We start from the raw sequence: 23,004 nt of genomic DNA, 5'->3' as shown, positions 1-23,004 counted from the left end.
AACAGTAGCACCCAAAGGTGGAGGGTCTATGGAGTGGGATCAGACCAGAAAATCCTGCATGACCAAATGGGCAACATGCCTTCCCCTGGACCTGGCTGTCAGAGGAGTAGTGCTTCATGAACTTATTCAATGATGCCCATGTCACAGCCTGACAGATATTGAAGACAGGCCTTCCCCATGCCAACGCAGCCGTGGTAGCCTTAGACCTGGTGGAATTCGCTCTTAGAACTTCAGAAGCTGCTTTTTGTCCGGTGCATCACACAATTTAATGCAGACCCTATCCACTTCAACAGAGTCCTTTCCTGTGCGGCCTTTCCCTTCCTCACCTAGAAAGCTGATCGTCCAGCTGATGGTCCTTGGTGCGAGTATTGTAAAAACTACGCTCTTTTGGGTACTAACCGACGGAGGTGAGGAAAAAACACGAAGGGAGTGTGATGGGCTACCCAATTTGGAAATATGTCACAACTTTCAGCCAGAAGGCCTCCACAGTCCTCAGCACTGGTTTGTGTGGGGAAAAGGTAGTAGAGGGTCGAGCCAGGAGTTCATGCATTTGACAATCAGAAGTGATTGCAATGAGGAAGACAGTCTTCATTGCCAAAAGAGGCAACAAGCAGCTGTGCATCAGCTCATAAGGTGTGCACAAGAGGAATGTCAAAACCCAGTTAAGGTCCCGCTGCGCTGTCACAAACAGTTTAGGGTGCCTGTGGTGACCTGTGTTTTGCCTGCCAGATCCATGTCCGGAGGCAGGGGAGACTGGCCTGTATGCCAACCACCTGGAGCAGCCTTACAATTTCCCGAACTGGTGAGAAAATTGTTTTGCAGGAGCGGAAAGACACACAGATCATGTTGCGATTCAATTATCCTTAAAGCTTTCTATGGCAGAATTTACCTTTTCAATGAATAAGCATAAGCCATCAGAAGGCATATCCATAAAGGAGTCCTGTATGTCTCCTGAGAAATCTGTGGATTGCACTCACACATGACTCCTTGACACCACCCAGGTGCCAACTTTTTTCATCCCAGAGATTCAGTGGCATCAAAGGCCAGCACAAATCATGTATTTAGCTGCATCTTGGTCGTCTGGAATGGTCTGAACCAAGGAGGCCCTAAGTTGTTCTACGACTGCTCTGAAGGTCTCTTTGGCCATGTCACAGAGGGTGTTTGTATACCGGCCCAATAAAAAAACAGCATTGGCCAACATCAGTGCCAGGCTAGCCGAAAGAAACATTTGTTTTCCAAATGCCTAAATCATCTATGACTCCCTGTCCGAAGGGAGAAGCGGTGGTGGGTGGCCGTAGGGAATTAATTTGTGTTCTCCTTACTGTTGGAAGCCTGGACTACCAGTCTCTCTGGAATAGGATGCTGTGCAATAAAATCAGGGTCGCCAAGATATGGTTTATGATGTTTGGCTACCTGCGTATGTATTGGCAGACAAGAAAAGGGCTAAGTCTAAGTGCCGATTAGGTGTCTGTGAGGGTTTCACTGAACAGAAGCAAGGGCTCAGATGAGGTTGGTCCAGGTTGCAAAATGTCTGTAAGGACATCTGTCTTCGCTTCAAAGGAAGGCAGTTGTGAGCCCAGAAGCTAAGCCACCTGTTGAGTTACCACAGCAAAGGAGGCACTCTACCAAGTTCATGAGGACCAAAATGCATATTCAACTCAATGTCAGGAGATGTATTGAGCCCACTATCCTCCTGAAAGTCCATGTAAAGACTATCATAATCATAATGGGGCAGTAAATCATCCCCATCTCCACCATTGTTATCTTCATGTGGTTTCAAGCTTCGGTTAGAATCGATGCAAAAAAAAACAACGGAGCTTCTGAGGGTGCCTCGGAAGTCGTGGAATCGTAGAATCAGACTCCGGTTATGCGGGGACTGGGTGTGCTGTAGTGTATTCAGAGCGTGACCTCAGTCAGGATTGATCTGACACCGGTTCAGGGTCAGAAATCAGAGGTGATACTAGATTCTCCTCCAGCCTCAGTAGTGTTGGCACGGGCATCAATGAAGGAGGGACTGACGTGGGTGTCGGAGCCGAGCTGGAAGCTTGTCAAGGAGTTGGTGTGGATCCCATGATGAGTTCAAGGGGTTCACTTGGTGCTAAGGATGGATCCATCAGCAGTGACTCAAATGGTGGCCGCTGCACATCCTTAGGGCCCAAAGGCACAACAGAGGGAGCCAGAAGAGTGCCATAGATTTGCAGCATGGCCTACTTAAAGGCCTCGACCTGCTGCAGCATCACCGGGGAATTCAGGGCACATCAGCATCAACTGCGGAAGCAACTTCTCAGTTGGAGACAGGGAGCAAAATCAGTCGACACCTTTACTCACTTTCAAATTCTCGTTTGAGAAAAAGTGTGGTGGTATGGAGTTTTCACCTTCATATGGTCCCTCTTGGACTCATACTTACCCGAGGACTTCAACAGCAAAGAAGACTTCTCATGGGAGCGTCCTTGGGAGTAGGAGCAAGTCTGGGCCTTCAACTTGAAGCGAGTGTGGGACTTGCATGAGACGCATGATTACTTCTTGGTTTGGCAGTGTACAGCTGTATGGTGCTGAATGACCTGAGCCCAAACACCAAAAACACACCTTGTATGGGTTCATGACCGACATCTGTTTTCTGCAGTTATAGCATGGTTTGAAGACAGTAGTTTTAGGAAGGGACATCTTCTCTTGTACACTGGACTTCGGCTTAGGAGTCGTTGAACGACTTATGAAAGTGGAAGCTGAGCTCTGGATGCACGTTCAAAGATGCAGAAAGAAAGGAACTAATGTTGGGAAGCAGGGGTTGGGCTTATATACAGCTCTGCTTTGTCACATCTGGGGTGGAACTAAGCCTACAAGAAGTCGCACAGTATCACCTAACAGCGTGTGGGAGCACTGCTATGAAACATTTCTGGATCCAGTTGACACCTGAGGCATATGTTCTAAAGGTGAGGAATCTGTAGTTAGTAGTATTCATCAGAAGGTTCTAATAGCATTCCTGCTTTAAAAAAAGGATTCCAGTAAAAACAGTGAGGCATATTATCAAGGGGGTTTATCTCCGCTTTTTTGGCTTTAAAAGCCAAGGAAGCGGAGATAAAATTATCTCCCTATTACCTAGCTGTCGCTAACACCAGTTAGCGACAGCTAGTAGGAGATAGCGATCATCTTGGGCCCCACTTTGCATGTCAGTGATATTTATCACTAATGACATGCAAAGTGGGCGTGCCAAGATGTTAGCGACTGAAAACAGTCGCTAACATCGCTATCTCCTATTACCAACGTTTGGAGATATTCGCGCTAAGCGCGAATATCTCCAAAAGCTAACACCTGCCCTGAGCAGTTCTTAGCCATGTTATCCAATGGGAGGTGGATAACATGGCTAAGAGCATTCGCTCGGAAATGCATGAATATCACTGACTTTTCAGCGATATTCATGCATTGCGGCGATTTTTATCGCATTTGCGATAAACCTTGGTAATACCAAGGTTTATTTGCGGTAAAAATCGCCGCAGCTCAGCAGTAAATGTTTATCTCCAACCAAGCAATAGCGATAATTATCGCTATTGCTTGGTAATATGCCCCAGTGTTTTCTATAAGGAATTCTTATTACAGATGGCACATGTACAGAGTTCAATTATTGGTACCAAAATGCTCTCGATGATGCTCTAGCAAGCGTCACAGGGAAACCTGATCCCTCTTAAAATGGTGTTAGAAAGGTAATGTGTGTTGTGGAGATTTTCATTTTAATTTCACGAGTATGCTTCTGTACTTTGGGATCCTTGATCGGTTCCTCATCTACCAGCTCCCATAGCAATGCTAATGAAAAATCTCCTAATAACGTTAAAATGTACCTCAATATAAAATCACAATGTGAAAGTATCAGAGGAAAATACACTTAGCAATTTTTCACTTACATTGAAGGTGTTCTTCAAAGCTGGTCTCCTGGGTACCCTAGAAGAGATGAGGGATGAAAAGCTGGCCGAGCTCATCACCCGCACACAGGCGCTTTGCAGAGGTTTCCTTATGAGAGTGGAATTCAAGAAGATGATGGACAGAAGGTGCTGCATAGGATCAAGAGGCAATAAAATTGATATTCATCAATGACATACACCATCTGCAATGCTCACCAATGTTGTATTATTTTCCCTTCAATAGAGAAGCTCTGTTCACCATCCAGTACAATGTTCGGTCATTTATGAATGTCAAAACCTGGCCGTGGATGAAACTTTACTTTAAGATTAAGCCTCTTCTGAAGAGTGCTGAGACAGAAAAGGAAATGGCGAACATGAAAGAAGAATTTGGTAAAACAAAGGAAGCGTTGGAAAAATCTGAAGCAAAAAAGAAGGAACTGGAGGAGAAAATGGTTGCTTTACTGCAAGAGAAGAACGATCTTCTCCTTCAATGCCAGTCGGTAAGAGAAGAGGCAGGCACGTAGGGCCCAATTCACAGAACTAACTTAAGACAAAATCCTAAACTTACTACCATTTTGGTATTCACAGAAGGCACTTACTCATTTTGGTATTCACAGAAGGCAATTACTCATTTCGGTATTCACAGAAGTTAGGAGTCCTAACTTTAGGATTCCTAAATGCCTTCTGTGAATACCGAAAGTCTTAAAGTTAGGATTTTTCTCAGTTTAGAAGTCCTAAAGTTAGGATTCCTAACTTTACTACTCCTAAACTGAGAAAAATCCTAATTTTAAGACTTTCAGTATTCACAGAAGGTATTTAGGAGTCCTAAAGTTAGGAGTCCGAACTTTACTACTCCTAAACTGAGGAAAATCCTAATTTTAAGACTTTCAGTATTCACAGAAGGTATTTAGGAGTCCTAAAGTAGAAGTCCTAACTTTACTACTCCTAAACTGAGAAAAATCCTAACCTTAAGACTTTCGGTATTCACAGAAGGCATTTAGGAGTCCTAAAGTTAGGACTCCTAACTTCTGTGAATACCGAAATGAGTAAGAGCTTTCTGTGAATACCAAAATGAGTAAGTGTCTTCTGTGAATACCAAAATGGTAGTAAGTTTAGGATTTTGTCTTAAGTTAGTTCTGTGAATCGGGCCTGTAGTATACAAAATATATAATAAGCATAAATAGCTATTATACATGTATGTAAATGTAATTCATCTGATTGCATACAGGAAACTGAAAGCCTAGCAGATGCAGAAGAAAGATGTGAAGGTCTCATCAAAAACAAAATCCAACTGGAAGCTAAAATCAAAGAAATGGCTGAAAGACTTGAAGATGAGGAGGAAAGTAATGCTGAGCTAACAGCCAAGAAGAGGAAACTGGAGGATGAATGCTCTGAGCTGAAGAAAGACATTGATGACCTTGAGCTGACTCTCGCCAAAGTAGAGAAGGAAAAGCATGCCACGGAGAATAAGGTATGTGGTAACAGCAATTTCTCAAATCATCTTCTTAACATTTGCAATATTGAAAATATGCTAAACCTTTTTGAATATTATCGAAAAATCTTTCTTGAACTTCAATTTTCAGGTTAAAAACCTTACAGAGGAAATGGCGTCACTTGAAGACAATGTTACGAAGATTACAAAGGAGAAGAAAGCCCTCCAGGAAGCCCACCAGCAGACCATGGATGACCTCCAGGCAGAAGAAGACAAGGTCAATGCACTTACAAAAGCCAAAACCAAACTGGAACAGCAAGTGGATGATGTAAGTTCTCGAGATATGTTTGACATTCTGCTTGATTAGCAAAAGGTTGCTTGAGAAATGTATCAAGTGGACTTGATTTTACATTTCCAGCTTGAAGGCTCCTTGGAACAAGAGAAGAAACTTCGCATGGACCTGGAGAGGGCCAAGAGGAAGCTTGAAGGTGACCTGAAGCTGTCCCAGGAAACTGTGATGGATCTTGAGAATGATAAACAGCAAGCTGATGAAAAGCTAAAGAAGTAAGTATCAATTTGAAAAACTAAAGGAAATGTGTAACTGACTTTAAAAAATAATAAACAATTAGATAACATTAAATACTTTATTAGGCCAGTAAATAAAGGACCAATCTCACATTAAAATAACAGCTGCCTTTACTGGATGGCGGACACTTGTGTCCAGGGAGGAATGCTAGCCAGAGTTTGATTCCACAGAGGCCTCTGTCCCTGAGGCTCTGGAGTCACTTACACTTCCTAGAAAAGAGAAGTGGAACCTCCCTTTCACCCGCAATGACAGCGTTTATTAAGGTCCGACCAGCACCAGGGTAAGTCTCAAAAAGATGCTATAGTACCTCTTGCTAACATCACATGGTGTAACACCAGTAGAAGACCAACCTCTGGTCAGGGAAGCATCATTGGTCTGGGGCATCCTGGGTATATCATTGAGAACAGCAGATACACTGCCACAATGTGGTCCACACCAGCCCTCAAGCCCTCTTCTGAAATCAATGCGGCTATACTGGCTTTTATGCATTGAAGTCTCAGTAGCTTTCTGGATGACTTGCACTCTTATTTCAAACACATTTCACTTGATAAATTACTGTCACAAAAATCGAATAATTCTGGGTCTCAATTTAGAAGTTGAAAACCTGGGACAAGGCGAAATAGTTGGGAAGAAAAGGAAGCTGTCCGCAGTCATTTATTTATTCTCATTGGACGGAATCTTCTCCTACTGGCGGCCGGCCTTTACCTCCACTTGTCCATTGTTATAAGAGGTGTAACTCCTTGTAATTCTTAAAAAACACAAAACTGTTCCATGGACAGCACCATATTTCCAGTCAGTCTTACCTCTTTACATTTTTAACTTAGGAAAGAATTTGAAATCAACCAACTACAGAGCAAGATTGATGATGAACAAACTCTGGGAGTCCAGTTGCAGAAAAAAATCAAAGAATTGCAGGTACTTTTCCAGAAATTTTGAGGTTTATGAATACATTTTTAAAAAGTTGAAGATAGTTTGATTAGAACATGAGAACATTTATGCATATCTTTATTTCAGGCTCGTATTGAAGAACTTGAGGAGGAAATTGAAGCAGAGCGGGCAGCTCGGGCAAAGGTTGAGAAACAGAGGTCCGATCTCTCCAGGGAACTTGAAGAAATCAGTGAAAGACTGGAAGAAGCTGGTGGAGCCACTTCAGCCCAGATTGAAATGAACAAGAAGCGTGAAGCAGAGTTCCAGAAACTGAGACGAGACCTGGAAGAGTCCACACTACAGCATGAAGCTACTGCTGCTGCTCTTCGCAAGAAGCACGCTGACAGTGTTGCAGAACTTGGGGAACAGATCGACAATCTGCAGCGGGTCAAGCAAAAGCTGGAGAAAGAAAAGAGTGAATACAAGATGGAAATCGATGACCTTGCCAGCAACATGGAGAATGTATCCAAATCCAAGGTAAAAAGAAAATTCTGTTAAGCAGATCCATTGTTCCTCAGCATAGCTATCTTATCAGTACATCGGAGTCATCCCTTTCAATTCTGTTCAACAGGCCAATCTTGAAAAGACGAGCCGGCTTCTGGAGGACCAACTCAGTGAGCTTAAGTCAAAGAATGATGAACATCAGCGAATAATCAATGATCTCACAACCCAGAGGGCTCGCTTCCAAACCGAGAACGGTAGGCCGACACCGCCTTTTTGTACAATGTCTCTGAAATATCAAGAAATACAAAAAATGATCAAATGAATATTCAGAATAGTGGGTATTTAATTAAGTGGTTCTTATTTTCTGAGCAGCATTCATTACAAATGACTAATCCATCCTCTTGTTCCACCCTTTCTTAGTTTAGGACACACGACAAAGGCTAAAAAATAGGGAGGTGGTAAAGCTGCGAAAATGGTCTGAATGATATGTGGCTCAACCTAAATCAGAGAGAGAGATTTGAGACTAAGAACTCAGTCAAGAAGCTAAAAAAAAGTTGCTGAAGAGTGCTGAGACCCAGGGAGAAGAGAATGAAGGACTTAGAGCAAGACGGGGAACTCAATAGCTCATCTTGCGGAAGCGCCTTTCTGCAGTGTGAAGTCAAAATCTGTGAGACAGTGGTGTTTGCTTCGCTGCCAACAATCAGGACGTAATCAGCGGTCCTGGAAAAAAACTAAACTGGCACATGTAAACTCAATATCCCATAGAATCCCTTTCATCTGAAAGGTCAGTATCTTGGTTGAAAATCAAAGACAGCAAACAACATAGTTTATGGACACATGTTTGAGCGACTGTGGAAATCTCCATCAACAGGGCTTGCCAAGCTTTGGACTTTGTCCTCACATTCTACCTCTCCTGCGGGGCAATTACTGAGAATACCAGTCTAACTTTTGAGCTGGTCATAGTCTTCTGGGAGCTAGCATGCCTGCTAATCCAGATGAAAAGCTTGTGCTTCTATCACACCGGCACTGGAAGAATGTGCTGAGTTCTAGGATGCTAAAAATGCAAAACGTCATGTTCTGCCAGTGTCAACTTTACTTGCTGCTTGCTTCCTTCTCCTCGCTAATCACTATCTGCTCAACACATGTGCAGGGGTCATTTTGATTCTTGATTTTACTTTCTGAGAAGAGTTGAGAAGACTGGTTTGGCATGTCCAAAACCATCACCAAAAAATATACATTCAAGTCACAGAGGTTATTCTATGTCTCATTGGAGTGTACTCCACCTGAATCCCTTTGAGCAGATCACTCAGCTTCACCGCTTCCACAAATAACCTAGGTAACATAGGGAGGGTTGATTTTCAAACCAACCTCCTAGTGCTTATAGCACATCCATCACCATTACTCCATGAAGGAGAGGTCCCTATAGAAGTCCTATAAAAAGAAGTGGGGGGACTGGACAAGTAAGACAATATGCAAATGACCTCATGACATCACGTGCTGACCGTGTCCCGGTCACGTTCAACATATTTCTGCGGAGCCCAGCTTCTTGGCAGGGGGGACGGCGTCCACCCTGTGAAAAGAGTGGGGGACACTGTGTACCTGCGTGTACCCCCGACTCGAGCCCTGCCTATACTGCTGTAGTCAGAAACAGAGAATCAGATTTACATCAAAGAAATTAACATACTCAGCTTCAAATCTGGGGAGATTCCCGGGGGGTCAACTAAAAAAAAACTAGGGGACAAGTTTCGAATATGACCTTTCTTGACGCAAACCATTAGAAAGACTTTGTCAGGACTATGGCCTTCTGAAGAAGCAGAGACAGAATATTTAAAAGGGTCAGATCAAAGCCGTCAAAAATAGCTTCATGATTTTGTGCAACACGCATACGGTTTTCTGGAGGAAAGTCCCATCTACTTCTGGATGTTAGCTGCCTACCACTAGTCCTCGATAAATCTAACCTCCAATATGAAGTTCTGTGCTGAGCACACATTGAATTAATATTTTTAGTCCAATGAATTTGAGAAAGTCTTTCAGTATTGTTCGAAGTTCCGATTCTTTATTCAGGTATCCAGTATTCTCAATTCAATCAGGTAGTATTCCAAGATACAGCTTGATGCAATTGTACAACCACAAAAAACAGCCAACATGTGTTTCATAGTGTGTTGTAACACACAAATTACTTTTTCAGGGCTGATAAATTCTCCAGTTCATTATATTATTCAATCTTGATAGACCGCCGTAATAAGAACGAGAGTATTTTAAATCCTTCTAACTTGCTAAAAAAATCCTTGCAAGTAAGGTAGGTGTACGACGTTTGTAAGACTATTTTCAATGCATTAAGCCTTCGACTTACTTAGGACGTGAACAGTACAGCACGGAGTATAAGCCAGATAGCGCCAACACAAGCAAAGAAGTAAATGTGTAGATAGTATATAGCTGTAGGTTAGATCATGAGTTCATGACCTGCAAGGATTCCACCGTGCAGGAAATCCCTCCAGTTGTCGTGCACGACACACGACGAAACACGTGTTGGCTGTTTTTTGTGATTCTACCATTGCATCATTAATTTAATGTGTGCTCGGGGTATACTTTTTGGTTCTGTTATATCCCCTATGCTGTGTGGATTCATGAGGTTGAATTGGTGACCAAGCCCTCTCCCCATGGAGCACCAATCTTTACTAATTCTTGTACCTTTACACTCCTTGCTGCGACAGTTGAGCGCCCAGTCCTTTTGTCTCTTGCCTGGTTACCAATCAGTATTTTAGATTTCAAATATGAAGTTGCTGAGACTTAATACAACAATCAAAGGGGAGGAGTGAGAGCCATGGAGGACAGACTCTGCAGACTCCATTTGCTTCAATTTCCAAAAACCTCTCTTATTCACTAAGGGACTTCGCAAACCATAAAATAATTCAGAAAGAGTTCAAAGCCTTTGACTCGGCTAACACAGTATAGGACCACTCCCTCCTTCTAGTCTGGGATCTGAACCCCTCACCATCGATGCCGGCTTGTAACACTGCAATGTCGCCCCTTCGTTCCACAGCCCAACTGCAGTAAATGCCGGCCATAGAATTCAGTGATCTTCTGGATCTAGGGATTGTTTGCTGTTGCCCAATGATCCCACCTTTGAAACAGCTCCCTAGGAAGGAAGTAAGCAACTTCACGCGGAATGCATCTGCAAAACATCAGACTTGACGCCCTTACTAATGCACCAGGGAGCAGCCGTCAATCGTTGTGCATCTGCAAGATCCATAATGAGCATAAGAAAACAAAAGTCACCTTTTACTTAAGCTGAACAAGAAAACAGAATGGTCAGACCACACCTTGATTGCCACCTGGCCAGTTTTTTTCTAGCGCTTGCATTTGTGTTGGACAACTGTTGGCCTTGAGGATTTTAGGCTTGCGCTTCTCTGTTGAAAACTTAGCGATGAATTTCCTTAAAATGTACGAGTTTTCCACACAATCACAAACTCATGTTAGTGAATTTAGGGTTATATTGCATTGGAGTTTAACTTACCTAGGGGAAAACCTTTAAATGTGAGCTACATGTAAGTCAACTTTTACTGTAAATTTCAATCCTCCCATGAGCGCTGCTAACAGCAAATATGCAGCGCTCTTTCAGTAGGAAGACAAGCCCAGATGTTCCATCATATTGTATCCTGTCTTCTTTTGTTATTATTTTATCTTCACCGAAGTCTATGAAAAAGAAGCTCTGTGATAAGCAACTTGATATACATTGGTTATTCAATACGCTTCAAGTCGATGAGTTGTGCCTATACCTGGAGTACATGATTACGGAAGAGTGTGGAAGTGTCAGAAAAACAAACAACTGCAAAAATAACATAAATATTAAAAATGATTTTAAACCACTTTGCACTTACACTCTTTACAAAACCTGGAACATATTTAATGTCTGCTGGAAGAAAAATTACGTATGCTTCCCGTTACTTTCAGGTGAGCTGTCCCGTCACCTTGAAGAGAAAGAGTCGTTGGTTTCTCAGCTGTCGAGAGGAAAACAAGTGTTCACTCAACAAACCGAAGAACTGAAGAGGCAGCTTGAAGAAGAGACAAAGGTAAGATGTGTTCCTCTCATGCATCCTGAATTTACAGTTTGGTCCTCTGTAGACTAGAGCTAGCTACAGATGTATGTAAAATATGATTTCTAATGTTCCCTTGATCAGATTATAGATTTACTGCCATATGAGTAGGGCCACAATGCATGAAAACAGAAGCTACTTACCTGTAGCAGTGTTTATCCAGCATGGGTAACCTCCCCATTGTCATACACTCAAGAATTCTTCTTGTAGGCGGGGAGGATCCAAAAACTGTTTCCGAAATGTTTCTAGTATAGGTTTTAGCGCACATCCTTGCCTACAGGTCTATCTAGATACGTAGCAAGAAACTACTACATACTTCACCCAGAGGAATGTACCAATTATCTCACCTAAACTATAAGGGCCCGATTCACAGAACTAACTTAAGACAAAATCCTAAACTTACTACTTTTGGTATTCACAGGAGTTAGGATTTTGTCTTAAGTTTGTCTTAAGACAGACTTAAGACAAAATCCTAACTTAAGTCTGTGTTAAGTCTGTCTTATGTCTGTCTTAAGACAAAATTAAGACAAAATCCTAACTTCTGTGAATACCAAAAGTAGTAAGTTTAGGATTTTGTCTTAAGTTAGTTCTGTGAATCGGGCCCATAGTGTTTGTTTGATACTCTAAGCTTCTTAAGCAGCTGCAGCAAGAAAGATCAGGAAAGGTTCTTTAGAGAAACCCATGCCAGAGAATAATAGGTTAACGGTTGTGACTTTTCACTCTCCAACAACAGATAATGCACAGACTAGTCTTCACAATACATACCAAGTAGTTACAAGTACGTGAGGGCGGCAAATGAGTAATCCGTCTACTTCCCGCTGAGAAGATTTCGCAAAGAGAACTACGTCAACTGTGTATTTGCGATAAATCTGATTTAGTGCATCAGGTGATTAAATATGCCCATTGATGTCTGCAGAAAGTGTGAGAAACCACAAAGCAGTTTAAAATTAAAAAGTGATGTTTCCCAGTCGTGCTATCTTGGATTCTCCACCCTCCATCTCTTGGTGATATGACTCCTGTGGTCTATAATCCACAATGGAAGAGGCTACGCTTCACTTATATGGAGCGATTTTCACTGGAGAAGAGAAACTTGTCCCCAGAGGCGTGGCACAAGCCTTACCTTTCCCAGACAAATCTACAATACCTTCAGTTCTCTCTCCTTTGCAGATTCAGGCCCCATATTCATACGGATTGTACAGATCTCTGTTGGGTGGCAGAGCCTTTGACCATGCATTGAATTGCTTGTTCGCTACCCTTGCCATTCTCACTTGCACAGATGCTCCATGAATGGAAGCCAGGGATAGCCAGTGCTACCCGTGGCTTGCCCCTTGGTACCAATAGAGCTTCCCATGCTACCCCTGGCCGCAGAGATCATGAAGGCATGATCCCTGCGGATCATACCTTCATGATTTAAACATGGCTCCAGGGCCTTGTTTACTTCCAGTTGTTTCCACTTCTTCCCTTTTTCCTGCCCCTCAGGCTGTTCAAAGTATTGCCAGGCCACAGGATCAACTGTTTGCCGGCACTGGGATCAATGTGTGTGCTGCGTCACTTCCGGCATCCCTGGCATTTGGGTGAATTAATGTCCACAGTAAAATCTCATAAATTCAGGACCACATGTGGTGGGACTCAGGAACCCAGAGGCTAGACTAACTTTAGTTAGGAACAAACAAATCCTGCCAGACCCCTGCAGATAGAGGAATACAATTGTACGCGCGTATGTAACATAAAATACAAATAGATATAAACGGTGGCCGTCAAACACCCGTCCTAAACTAACAGTTACTCTGTGCATGCATCAATAGATCTACCTCCTCTCTTCTACCAAGGAGGGTGTTTAGACCATCATGGTAGATCTGGAAGTAAATCTCCATTTAGAAAATTAGGTTTCTGCTCGGCTTTACTGCTACAAATAGACTTCAGTGGGTGAAAATGGGGAATAACACTCAAACCCACACATCTGTACATTATCACCCATACAATTATCACAAACCTTTTTTCATTGGGAAGGGGAGATCTTTTTTAACAGGTTATGGGCCTGATTAAAAACTTGGTGTACAGGTTACTCTGTCACAACGGTGACGGATATCCGGTCCACCGAAATATAAATCCCATAGTATGTGATCGGACCAGACTAAATATCCATCAAGACTTTTGCTAAATATATATTTATTTGTTTGTAGGCCAAGAACGCCCTGGCACACGCCTTGCAGTCCTCTCGACATGACTGTGATCTGCTCCGTGAACAATATGAGGAGGAACAGGAAGCCAAGGCTGAGCTCCAGCGCGCTCTGTCCAAAGCCAACGGGGAAGTTGCCCAATGGAGGACCAAGTATGAAACCGATGCCATCCAGCGCACAGAAGAACTGGAAGAGGCCAAGTATGTCATGTCCAGTAAATGATCAATGCTGCTACATGAGCCATTAAATGCATGAAAATAGTCAGACTCAATGTTTCTCCAAATTTTACAGGAAAAAGCTTGTTCAGAGACTGCAGGATGCTGAGGAGCAGGTTGAGGCGGTGAACTCAAAGTGTGCATCTCTGGAAAAGACCAAGCAGAGACTACAAGGTGAAGTGGAGGACCTCATGATCGACGTCGAGAGAGCGAATAGTGCAGCCGCAGCTCTAGACAAGAAACAGAAGAACTTTGATAAGGTAATTGCTATGCTACACTTACAATTCTTAATACAGACAGATACAACTTAGTGATCACATATCAATGGAATTCATATACAATGAAGACAAAACCACTTTTCACCGAAATGTAGGTCCATTCTGAACTGTAAGTATAGGACACATTGTAAATTCACCTGCCAGAGAGCTAAATGAAAAACTATAAATGGCATTATTCTATCTCCTATAATTTAGTAGGATTGTGCAGGGCATCAAAAAGAAAACAGTGTGATTATCCATCGGCAAGCCTCCAAAATTGTATGGTCTTCGAATAAACATCTCCAAATAGATCAACAAAAAGTATACCATGTTTGCAAATGTTTTAATTATGTGATTATAGATAACAGATTTGAGGTAAAATCTGAATTACTAAAGCTTGATGAAAAATGTTGATCTTTAATCATATGGCCTGGTGATTGGAAAACCTTACCACTAACAATGGCAACATATGCAAATATTGAGGACAGAAGATATTGTGAATAAAAACATAGAAAAATGATAGTGAAATACAAATAACTTATATGGAAAAGAAGCATATTTTATTGCAGGATCCCAGATACAAACCAAATTACAAAGCTCCTGGTTATGTTTAGGCAGTGTCCACGTGGTCCTCTTTCATTCGTTTTTCATGTTCGTATCCCTGTCTGGTTTGATACTTTCAGCCCAAAAGTGCGGTGTATCTCTTGCTAGTCTTCAAACCAGCTAGACTCTTCTGATAATGCCCAAAGATATCAATGCACTGTCTCTCACTCACTTCTGAAGACATATACCTTGTATTAATCTTGAGCTTGTAAAGTTGGATAGGGTCTGGAGAATGATAAGAAGAAATCCTTCATCTCTGTTCTCCTCCACTGACTCACATTAAAATATGACATCGGTGGTCAAATTTTCTCTGTGTGCGCAGATAGAAGTTCTGGCCATTGAAACAGCGATCACTAACACTCTTTGTGAACAGGTCCTGGCGGAATGGAAGCAGAAGTACGAGGAAGGGCAGGCCGAGCTGGAGGCAACTCAGAAGGATGCCCGATCCTTGAGCACCGAGCTCTTCAAGATGAAGAATGCTTACGAGGAATCCCTGGACCATCTTGAAACCCTAAAACGTGAAAACAAGAACCTTCAGCGTAAGTTTCAAAACAGGGTTTTCCCCGGGACTGGTAAAGTGCCTTTCAAGCAGCGTATAATAGAAACAATGCCTTGTGACGTCACTTTAATGACATCACAGGAACTCCTAACAAGAACTTGGTATCTGCTACCACCATGCTATTATATGCATTTATTTAAATACCAAAGACTATGAGTGGATATAACTGATTTTTATAAACAATTGTATCCTGATTTTGTGTGATTAATGGTCTTCCATAAATAGAAGCACTTGCCCAGGTGTAACTCTTTCCTAACTGTTCACACAGAGGAGATCTCAGATCTCACTGAACAGGTTGCAGAGGTTGGAAAATCCTTACATGAACTGGAGAAAGCCAAGAAGCAGGTTGAGCAAGAAAAGTCTGACTTTCAGACTGCCCTGGAGGAGGCTGAGGTATGTAAACAATGATTTTTCAATAGCAGGCTCGGTGAGTTCCAGTGTGACAGTAGTGCAGTGATATTATCCATCTGGAAATGGCCTCTTATCTCCTCCTTTCTTTGTAACAAAGGGTTCATTAGAACATGAGGAAGCCAAGATCCTGCGCATTCAGCTTGAGCTGAGCCAGGTGAGGTCAGATGTGGACAGGAAAGTGGCTGAAAAGGATGAGGAAATTGAACAGCTGAAGAGGAACAGCTAGAGGGCCTTAGAAAGCATGCAGAGCACACTGGACTCTGAGATCAGAAGCAGGAATGATGCTCTGAGGCTGAAGAAGAAAATGGAAGGAGATCTGAATGAATTAGAGGTTCAGCTCAGCCACGCCAACCGCCAGGCTGCAGAAGCACAGAAGCAACTGAGGAACGTACAGGGTCAACTCAAGGTACATATAACTGCATCAGCTCAAACTGTACTTATCATTGTATCCTGCTCTCCAATTGAAAGATAACTAATGCATAATGTTGCCTTGCTCTCAAGGATGCAATACTTCATCTTGATGATGCTGTTAGAGGACAAGAGGAGTTGAAGGAACAGGTGGCTGCCATTGAACGCAGAAACAACCTGCAGCAGGCGGAACTGGATGAAATGAGGGCTGCTCTAGAACAGACAGAAAGAGCTCGCAAAGTTGCTGAACAGGAACTTCTTGATGTCAGTGAACGCGTCCAACTTCTTCATTCTCAGGTAGACCTCTTTCATGAAACAATGGGAAATAATAAACTGCTTATGAACAAAATTGTCTAATGTGTGCTTTGGATGTCTTTGTTTGTAGAATACCAGCCTTATAAACACCAAGAAGAAGCTTGAGAGTGACAATTCCCAGCTCCAGGGTGAAGCCGAGGAAGCCATCCAGGAAGCCAGGAATGCTGAGGAAAAAGCTAAGAAGGCCATCACTGATGTAAGTACTATAGCTTAGCTAAAGAAAGTGTGATGTAGAACATGATATATGCTTTCATTTCATACACATTTTTTGCAACAAAAAACACTCTTCTGTTATTGATGGATCTTGCATGACTTTAACTTCTATCTCTGATGGATGACTCTTGCTTTGTGCCTCTAAAGATATACAGTTTTGCCTCTCTCTGTGTCATAATATTTTCGAAGTGGTACAGACTAAGCCCAGGCAGTGAACACCATTTGGCTCGTGGAGTTTGCAGAGTTTTCTGCACTCCAGGCTCCGTGGAGTAAGCAGAGTTTCCAAAAACTCTGTTCCATGTAGCAGAGTTTTTTCCCTCACTCATGCTCTCCACCATCAAGTTGGTGAGCGCAAGCGAGGGAAATACACCTCCCTGTAATATTTTTGCTTGCTCGTGCTCCCCAATGCCAAGTAGGTCATCCTGAGCAAGAAAAATCCACCTCCCAGTGAGATTTATCAATGCGGGCGGTCGTATTTCTCAGCGTGGGCAATCATGACTGCTCGCATTGAGAAACATTCTGTTTGTGTTGAGAAAGTTGCCGCTCGGGTAGCAAATCTACTCGAGTGGCAGAAAAGAAGCAGCACCCTCTTGAGCATGATGCTGTTTGCGTTGATTTTCCAGCGCAGGACAAACACCCGGTGCTGAACATCAACACGAACAGTATTTACCAAGTACACTCCGCCACTCGTGGAACTCCGTGTGGCACGGCCAAGTATTTTGGTCACGTCGGTTGTTCTGCGTTGCGGAACTCTGCAAACTCCGCCCAGGCTTAGTACAGACCTACAACTTCACCTGTTGGATGAGGTTACAGGATAATTATAAATCATATACTTTTCATTTTATTAAGGCTTCTATGATGGCTGAGGAGCTCAAGAAGGAACAGGATACGAGCGCCCATCTTGAGAGGATGAAGAAGAACCTGGAGCAGACCGTGAAGGACCTGCAGCATCGCCTGGATGAGGCCGAACAGCTCGCGATGAAAGGAGGGAAGAAGCAGCTCCAGAAACTGGAGAGCAGAGTGAGTTAACACCTGAGTATTGAGATTTAAATACGTTCAGCTGCGAGGCCGTGCCATTACTGAAATGATTGACTTTCATAGGTCCACGAGCTTGAAAATGAGCTTGATGCTGAACAAAAACGAGGAGCAGAGACCGTGAAGAGTGTTCGCAAGTACGAGAGACGGTTCAAAGAACTGTCCTATCAGGTACCAATTTGGTCAAGCTAACCGTTTTTTCTGACATGAAACACCTTTTCCACACGATGAGCTGAAAGTTATCACTTTATTAACCTCAGCAATTAATTCTATAATTTGTGCTATTTTTGTACAGAGTGAAGAAGATAAAAAAGTTGTTGCAAGACTTCAAGATCTGGTGGACAAACTGCAGTTGAAAGTCAAAGCCTATAAGCGGCAGGCAGAGGAATATGTAAGTACCAATACTAATGACTGTGGAACATAAACCCCATTGTGCTGCTTCCAGACAAGAGCATCATCTTCAGGTCTTTCCAGGAAAATATAGAGTCACTCTAATGCCGTCTTCTTGCCTCCTGAAAACCAGGCCTCACTGGTTATCTTCAGCTGTGTGCTTAGTGACTTGGGAAAAAGTTTGTTTCTTTCTAAGGATGAAAAAGTGAATTAATTTTGGATATTATATTGGGTTGTCTTGGGTCAGCAAGTCTGTAGGTTCATTCCACTTTCATAGACTTTTTATCTATTCTTGTACGTCTCTCACATGGCACAAGCATCATGTGGAACTCATATGTGAGGTTCTTAAATGATGAAAGACCAAATTCATGGAACATGGTTGGCCTGTAAAGATACAGCACCACACAATGTGAATGTATCTTGCAGATAGAACCAATCATAGACAATACAAAAAAAGGAGTTAAGGCATTTACAAATGCTCCTTATCAAGTAACTGGGCATTTATAGTGGTCGGGTGGCTGGCTGTGCCAATCACAAGACCTTGAGCTGAAGGCACTTGGTGATAAAGAGCGAATAAACATATCGGTCCAACATTTCCTATTATTTGCTGCAGGAGGAGCAGGCAAACGGCCACCTGTCCAGATTCCGAAAAGTGCAGCATGAGCTTGAGGAAGCAGAGGAGAGAGCCGACATTGCTGAAACGCAAGTCAATAAACTGCGTGTTAAGAGCCGCGATATCGGAAGCAAGGTAACAATAGTATTAATACCATTCTATAATTAATGCTTTTTCAGTGACTAATATTGATTTCTCAGGTAATGATTCCTTGATGTAGAAGGCGTTTGAGAGTAAGATTAAGGCCCGACTTTGAGGTTAGCGGTGTGAGAGTTGGGCGGCAGGCCACTGCGCCACTCCCACACCGCCAAACTCCACCACCGAATGCCTGCCGGATTACAAGTTGTAATCTGGATGGGCAGTCCTGCGGCAGCTGGTCCACTGAGTTGCCTTTCAAAGGATCATAGGAGAGACTTAGAAAGGCAGTGCTATGGGACTGCCACAGTGTGTTCCAGCATGGCATGGACTGCAAAGTCAATGGTGTGCAGGAACTGGGGGTGTAGAAAGACAGGGGGGCACTCCATGTGCCCCCTGCATTCATCCCCGTGCACTGAGGCACCAGGGGGCCCTGTAGGACCCCTTAGTTTTCTCACTGTCACCCTTTTCATGGCAGGCTCATCCCTATCAAAAGGAGGGCAGTGAAGAAATTCATAATATGCTTGGCGGTCTCATATTATGACATCAGGCAGCTGCAAAACCATTAGGGATTGTGGATCGCTGGCAGTAGCAGTGGTCCTATGGCGATCCCACTGCCAAGTCATAATACGTGGTTGGACCGCGCCACCGTGGATTTGGCCGTCCCTCTGACCGCCAAACTCATAATCCGTCCCTAAGCCACATCAGAATGCAGAAAGTAAGGGATGCTAATTTGCTTGACTTTGCAACAGAATACCTTGTCCGCCAAACTCTTGTTCTGCCTACCTCATTTAGAGATGGGTTTACTGTAGGGTTTCTGCTGGCAGAGACCCTGTTTGTTCAGTTGACGAAAGCTTACTTCGATGGACCGAGAGAGATGGGGTCATCATAGTAAAGTTATCACACAGCTTGCTCTACTTAGAGTAGAAGTTGTGATGCTTTTTTCTGTGGTTCACTCCCAGAAAAAGCCTTGCGGTGAAGGACTGAAATAAACAATAATGACCCCCACACTCTTGGAGAAATCTCTCGTGAAGTGGGGGTCATTGTGTTTTTTCATTATTCAGACACAAATTCTTGCTTAGGGAGTTTATTTCTGAAAAACTAAAAAAAGTTAAACATTTGGTGAATGGTTGTCAAAAACAATGGTGGTTGTCCACCAAACTGTTTGCACTTTGAAGGGAGCTGCCATGACTGCTGGGCTGGTGGACATCATTAAACTTGACAGACGGAGTACCCTTGAAATGGCGGAGGTGAAGTGTCCATCAGGTGAGGTGTCCATCAAACTTTAAAACAGCCCCAGAGTCTTCAAAGTGAAGCAACCACCAGAGGTTGATTTTGGGGCAGCATGAGTGGAAACATATGGACTTTTTTCCTTGGACTTCTGCTCAGTCATCAGTTACATGACACCTTCCTAATAAAGTAAATTGCCATACAATTAAGTTGAGATATTTAACCACAATGTACAGTAGTCATGTAGGACGTGTAGTCCAGAGACATCATCAAAGCACACAGAGGGCCAAGAAGTGTATAAGAGACCAACAAGTACTAACTCCTAATCCAATACTAATCACTTGGGCACTCAAATTCTATTTTCCCGGGTGGTGGGATAGAGCCTACCTCGGGAACGGTGGTCTGTCCCTATCACTCAAAAAAGCACTAGTTTGTTTAGGGTGTGGCATGCTTCATCACAGGGTTCCTCCTCACACGACAAACGGAAGTCTGTGGTGTGGCCAATAACTCTCCCGCAGGAGTGCTTTGGACGGAAAGTCCCTATGTGGGCAAAGCGCGAGGGAGATAGTGCAGAGTGCAATCACCCTCATTTGTATAGTTTATCACTTTGTTTACTTATTTATTGGTGGAGGGATGCAATTTAGGTCTGATTAATGCCTCCATGCCTATTAAAGGGTATTAGAAGGGCTGAAACATGCCAACTTTTCTCCTTTGATTGGGTTGAAAATCTTCCCTTTCATTTTAATCCTATCCCTTGTGGACATAATATTATATTTATAGTACCAATAACAGGCAGCTTTATTTCCATTTCTTCATCGTTGCACCACTTAGCCACACCTCCTCCACTATACCACACCTCTACCCCTAAATCATTTCTACTACACAAGGCAATACATTTGTTATCAGTCAAAATCCCTCCACTAGGCCATACTTCCCCCACAGAATTGCTCCTTCCCTATTACTCTGCATGTGCATACCTCCAGCACTAGGTCTCGCCTCTTGCACTAGGCCACACTTCATCCTCTAGATCATTACATTTACACTAAGAGACACTTCTGGCCGTCCACTTTGCTACGACTCCACCGAAAAAGATGACAGATCCAACATAAGACAACATCACTGCTATTAGACCCCACCTCTGACACCACACTACACCTAAACCACTAGACCTCACTTAGACTATTCCTAGAACATGAGGTCACAATGACATAAATGCTCTTGCCTCGTACTCTGGAAACTGAAGATGAGAGAAATGAGGATTATAAAAAAAATTTAAACTGTAAGCTAAGGTAGGTTCTGAACTTGTGATTCTTGGTCTGATCAAAAAACATTAACTGAAAAACTCATCAAGGTAGTGTTCTTGGTGGTTAAAGGTTGGTGGATTCTGGCTTCCTGTTACCTACTTTTGCAAGGGGAGGCCATTCTTCAAAAGCAGAGACACCTTCTCAATTCAGAAGGTGCAGGTGGGCAGGTCTGGGAATATTACCAATGAGAATCTAGTTATGTTATCTTATGCTATGTTACATCGATATTTAAAGCACAACTAATAACCCTACAATATCTAGGCGCTGAAGAAGGTGTGAGGGTCGTCTGCAGAGTCTTATTTGAAGAGCCAGGTCTTCAGCCTTTTACGTAATTCCAGAAGCGAGGAGGAGGCCCTTGTGTGTATTGGGAGGTTGTTCCATATTTTGAGTGTGAAGTATGAGAAGACCAGCCCTCCTGTTCTCTACTGCTGCGGATACGGTGTCTGAATGTATGAGACAGAGTGAGGCAGAGCGGAGGTGTCTGGTGGGCTGGTGAAGTGGAGCCGGGAGTTGAGGTGTGCCGGTCCAGTGGTGTGCAGCGCCTTGTATGCATTCGTGTTTCAGCAGCCGGTGAAGATCTCTGAGGTGAGGTGTGCTGCGGGTGTGCCAGAAGAGGTCCAGGACGAGTCAGGCAGCTGCGTTCTGGATGGTCTGTAGTCGGTGGAGAAGGTGATTGGGTATTCCGGCATAGAGTGCGTTGCCGTAGTCAAGTCTACTGGTGCTCAGGGCTTGAGCAATTGCACGTCTGGCACGCTTTTTTAGGATGTGTCTCATTAACACAGCTTTCTGTTTCTACTACTTTTCAGAAACCGGAGAGTGAAGAGTAAGCCCCAGATCTACGTGAAGCGACGTGAAGACACGTGCGGAAGGCACATGGCCTCCATTGTAACTAGTAGTCATATAGACGTTATACTGTATGAGTTGAAATAAAGTGCATAATATACCCTGAAAAACTGTGGCCGTTCTTGATCGCACATGGGCACTAAAGGAAACTATGAAATACTTTCCATTCATCACCTCGGAATGACCAACAACAACAATCAAGCTGCGATTCTGATAAAAGAATGACATAAAAGGGGTTAGAGGTTAAGTAAAGATAGGCAAGGGGCAATCTATCTATCTATCTATCTATCTATCTATCTATCTATCTATCTATCTATCTATCTATCTATCTATCGATCTATTGGTCTATCGATCTGTCTGTCTGTTTGTCTGTCTGTCTGACTGTCTATGTATTTAATATTACACCTAGATAGATAAATAAATAGATAGATTGCCCCTTGCCTATCTTTACTTAACCTCTAACTGCTTTTATGTCATTCTTTTATTTACAGGGGGAAATGCCCCCTCTGCCCCCTTAAGTTCTCTGTTACATATACATATTCCCCTTCTAATTCCCTTACTTATTACTTTCTGTTCTTAAATTGTTTCTTTAACCATAACCCCTAAACTTTACCTATCCACTTTCAAATGTTACTGGCTGTAGACGGGGCGGGGAGGGCACAGTCTGGTTAGGCCCAATTCGCTGATGGTGGTATAATATCATACCCACACTGGGTAACGGGCTCTAAGGAGTTACCGCGAGCGGTCGCTTCTTCTTTATTTATAACCTCAGGCCGTGACTGGCTCTCAGGATGCGTGCTGTGCTACAATGTATTGTAGAGGCCGGGTGGCACTCCACATTGGTCATGGTTATTTTGTAATCCTGATTTTATTTCACATTTCTTTATTCTCTGAAATTTTTTATTAGTATTTTT

The 23,004-nt window shown here is 43.1% G+C and overlaps 1 pseudogene across 1 annotated transcript in view; it reads left to right on the top strand.

The window, feature by feature from the left end:
* The window catches only part of LOC147684417 (myosin-4-like), a 43,731-nt pseudogene extending 21,541 nt beyond the window's left edge, over nt 1-22,190 (top strand). The window contains exons 19-39 of the transcript XR_015300644.1: nt 3,904-4,040; nt 4,138-4,393; nt 5,122-5,364; nt 5,477-5,653; nt 5,744-5,889; nt 6,736-6,826; nt 6,926-7,315; nt 7,410-7,536; nt 11,237-11,355; nt 13,563-13,759; nt 13,851-14,034; nt 15,008-15,173; nt 15,462-15,586; nt 15,702-16,010; nt 16,106-16,309; nt 16,398-16,523; nt 17,390-17,560; nt 17,642-17,746; nt 17,871-17,966; nt 18,579-18,713; nt 22,054-22,190. The product of XR_015300644.1 is annotated as a myosin-4-like (transcript). The remainder of the gene's footprint in view (nt 1-3,903; nt 4,041-4,137; nt 4,394-5,121; nt 5,365-5,476; nt 5,654-5,743; nt 5,890-6,735; nt 6,827-6,925; nt 7,316-7,409; nt 7,537-11,236; nt 11,356-13,562; nt 13,760-13,850; nt 14,035-15,007; nt 15,174-15,461; nt 15,587-15,701; nt 16,011-16,105; nt 16,310-16,397; nt 16,524-17,389; nt 17,561-17,641; nt 17,747-17,870; nt 17,967-18,578; nt 18,714-22,053) is intronic.
* The last annotated feature ends 814 nt before the right edge of the window (nt 22,191-23,004 follow it).

This window comes from Lissotriton vulgaris, chromosome 10 (assembly GCF_964263255.1).
Source record: "Lissotriton vulgaris chromosome 10, aLisVul1.2, whole genome shotgun sequence".
Lineage (NCBI taxonomy): Eukaryota > Metazoa > Chordata > Amphibia > Caudata > Salamandridae > Lissotriton > Lissotriton vulgaris.
This window is presented reverse-complemented; position numbering and strand designations above follow the sequence as displayed.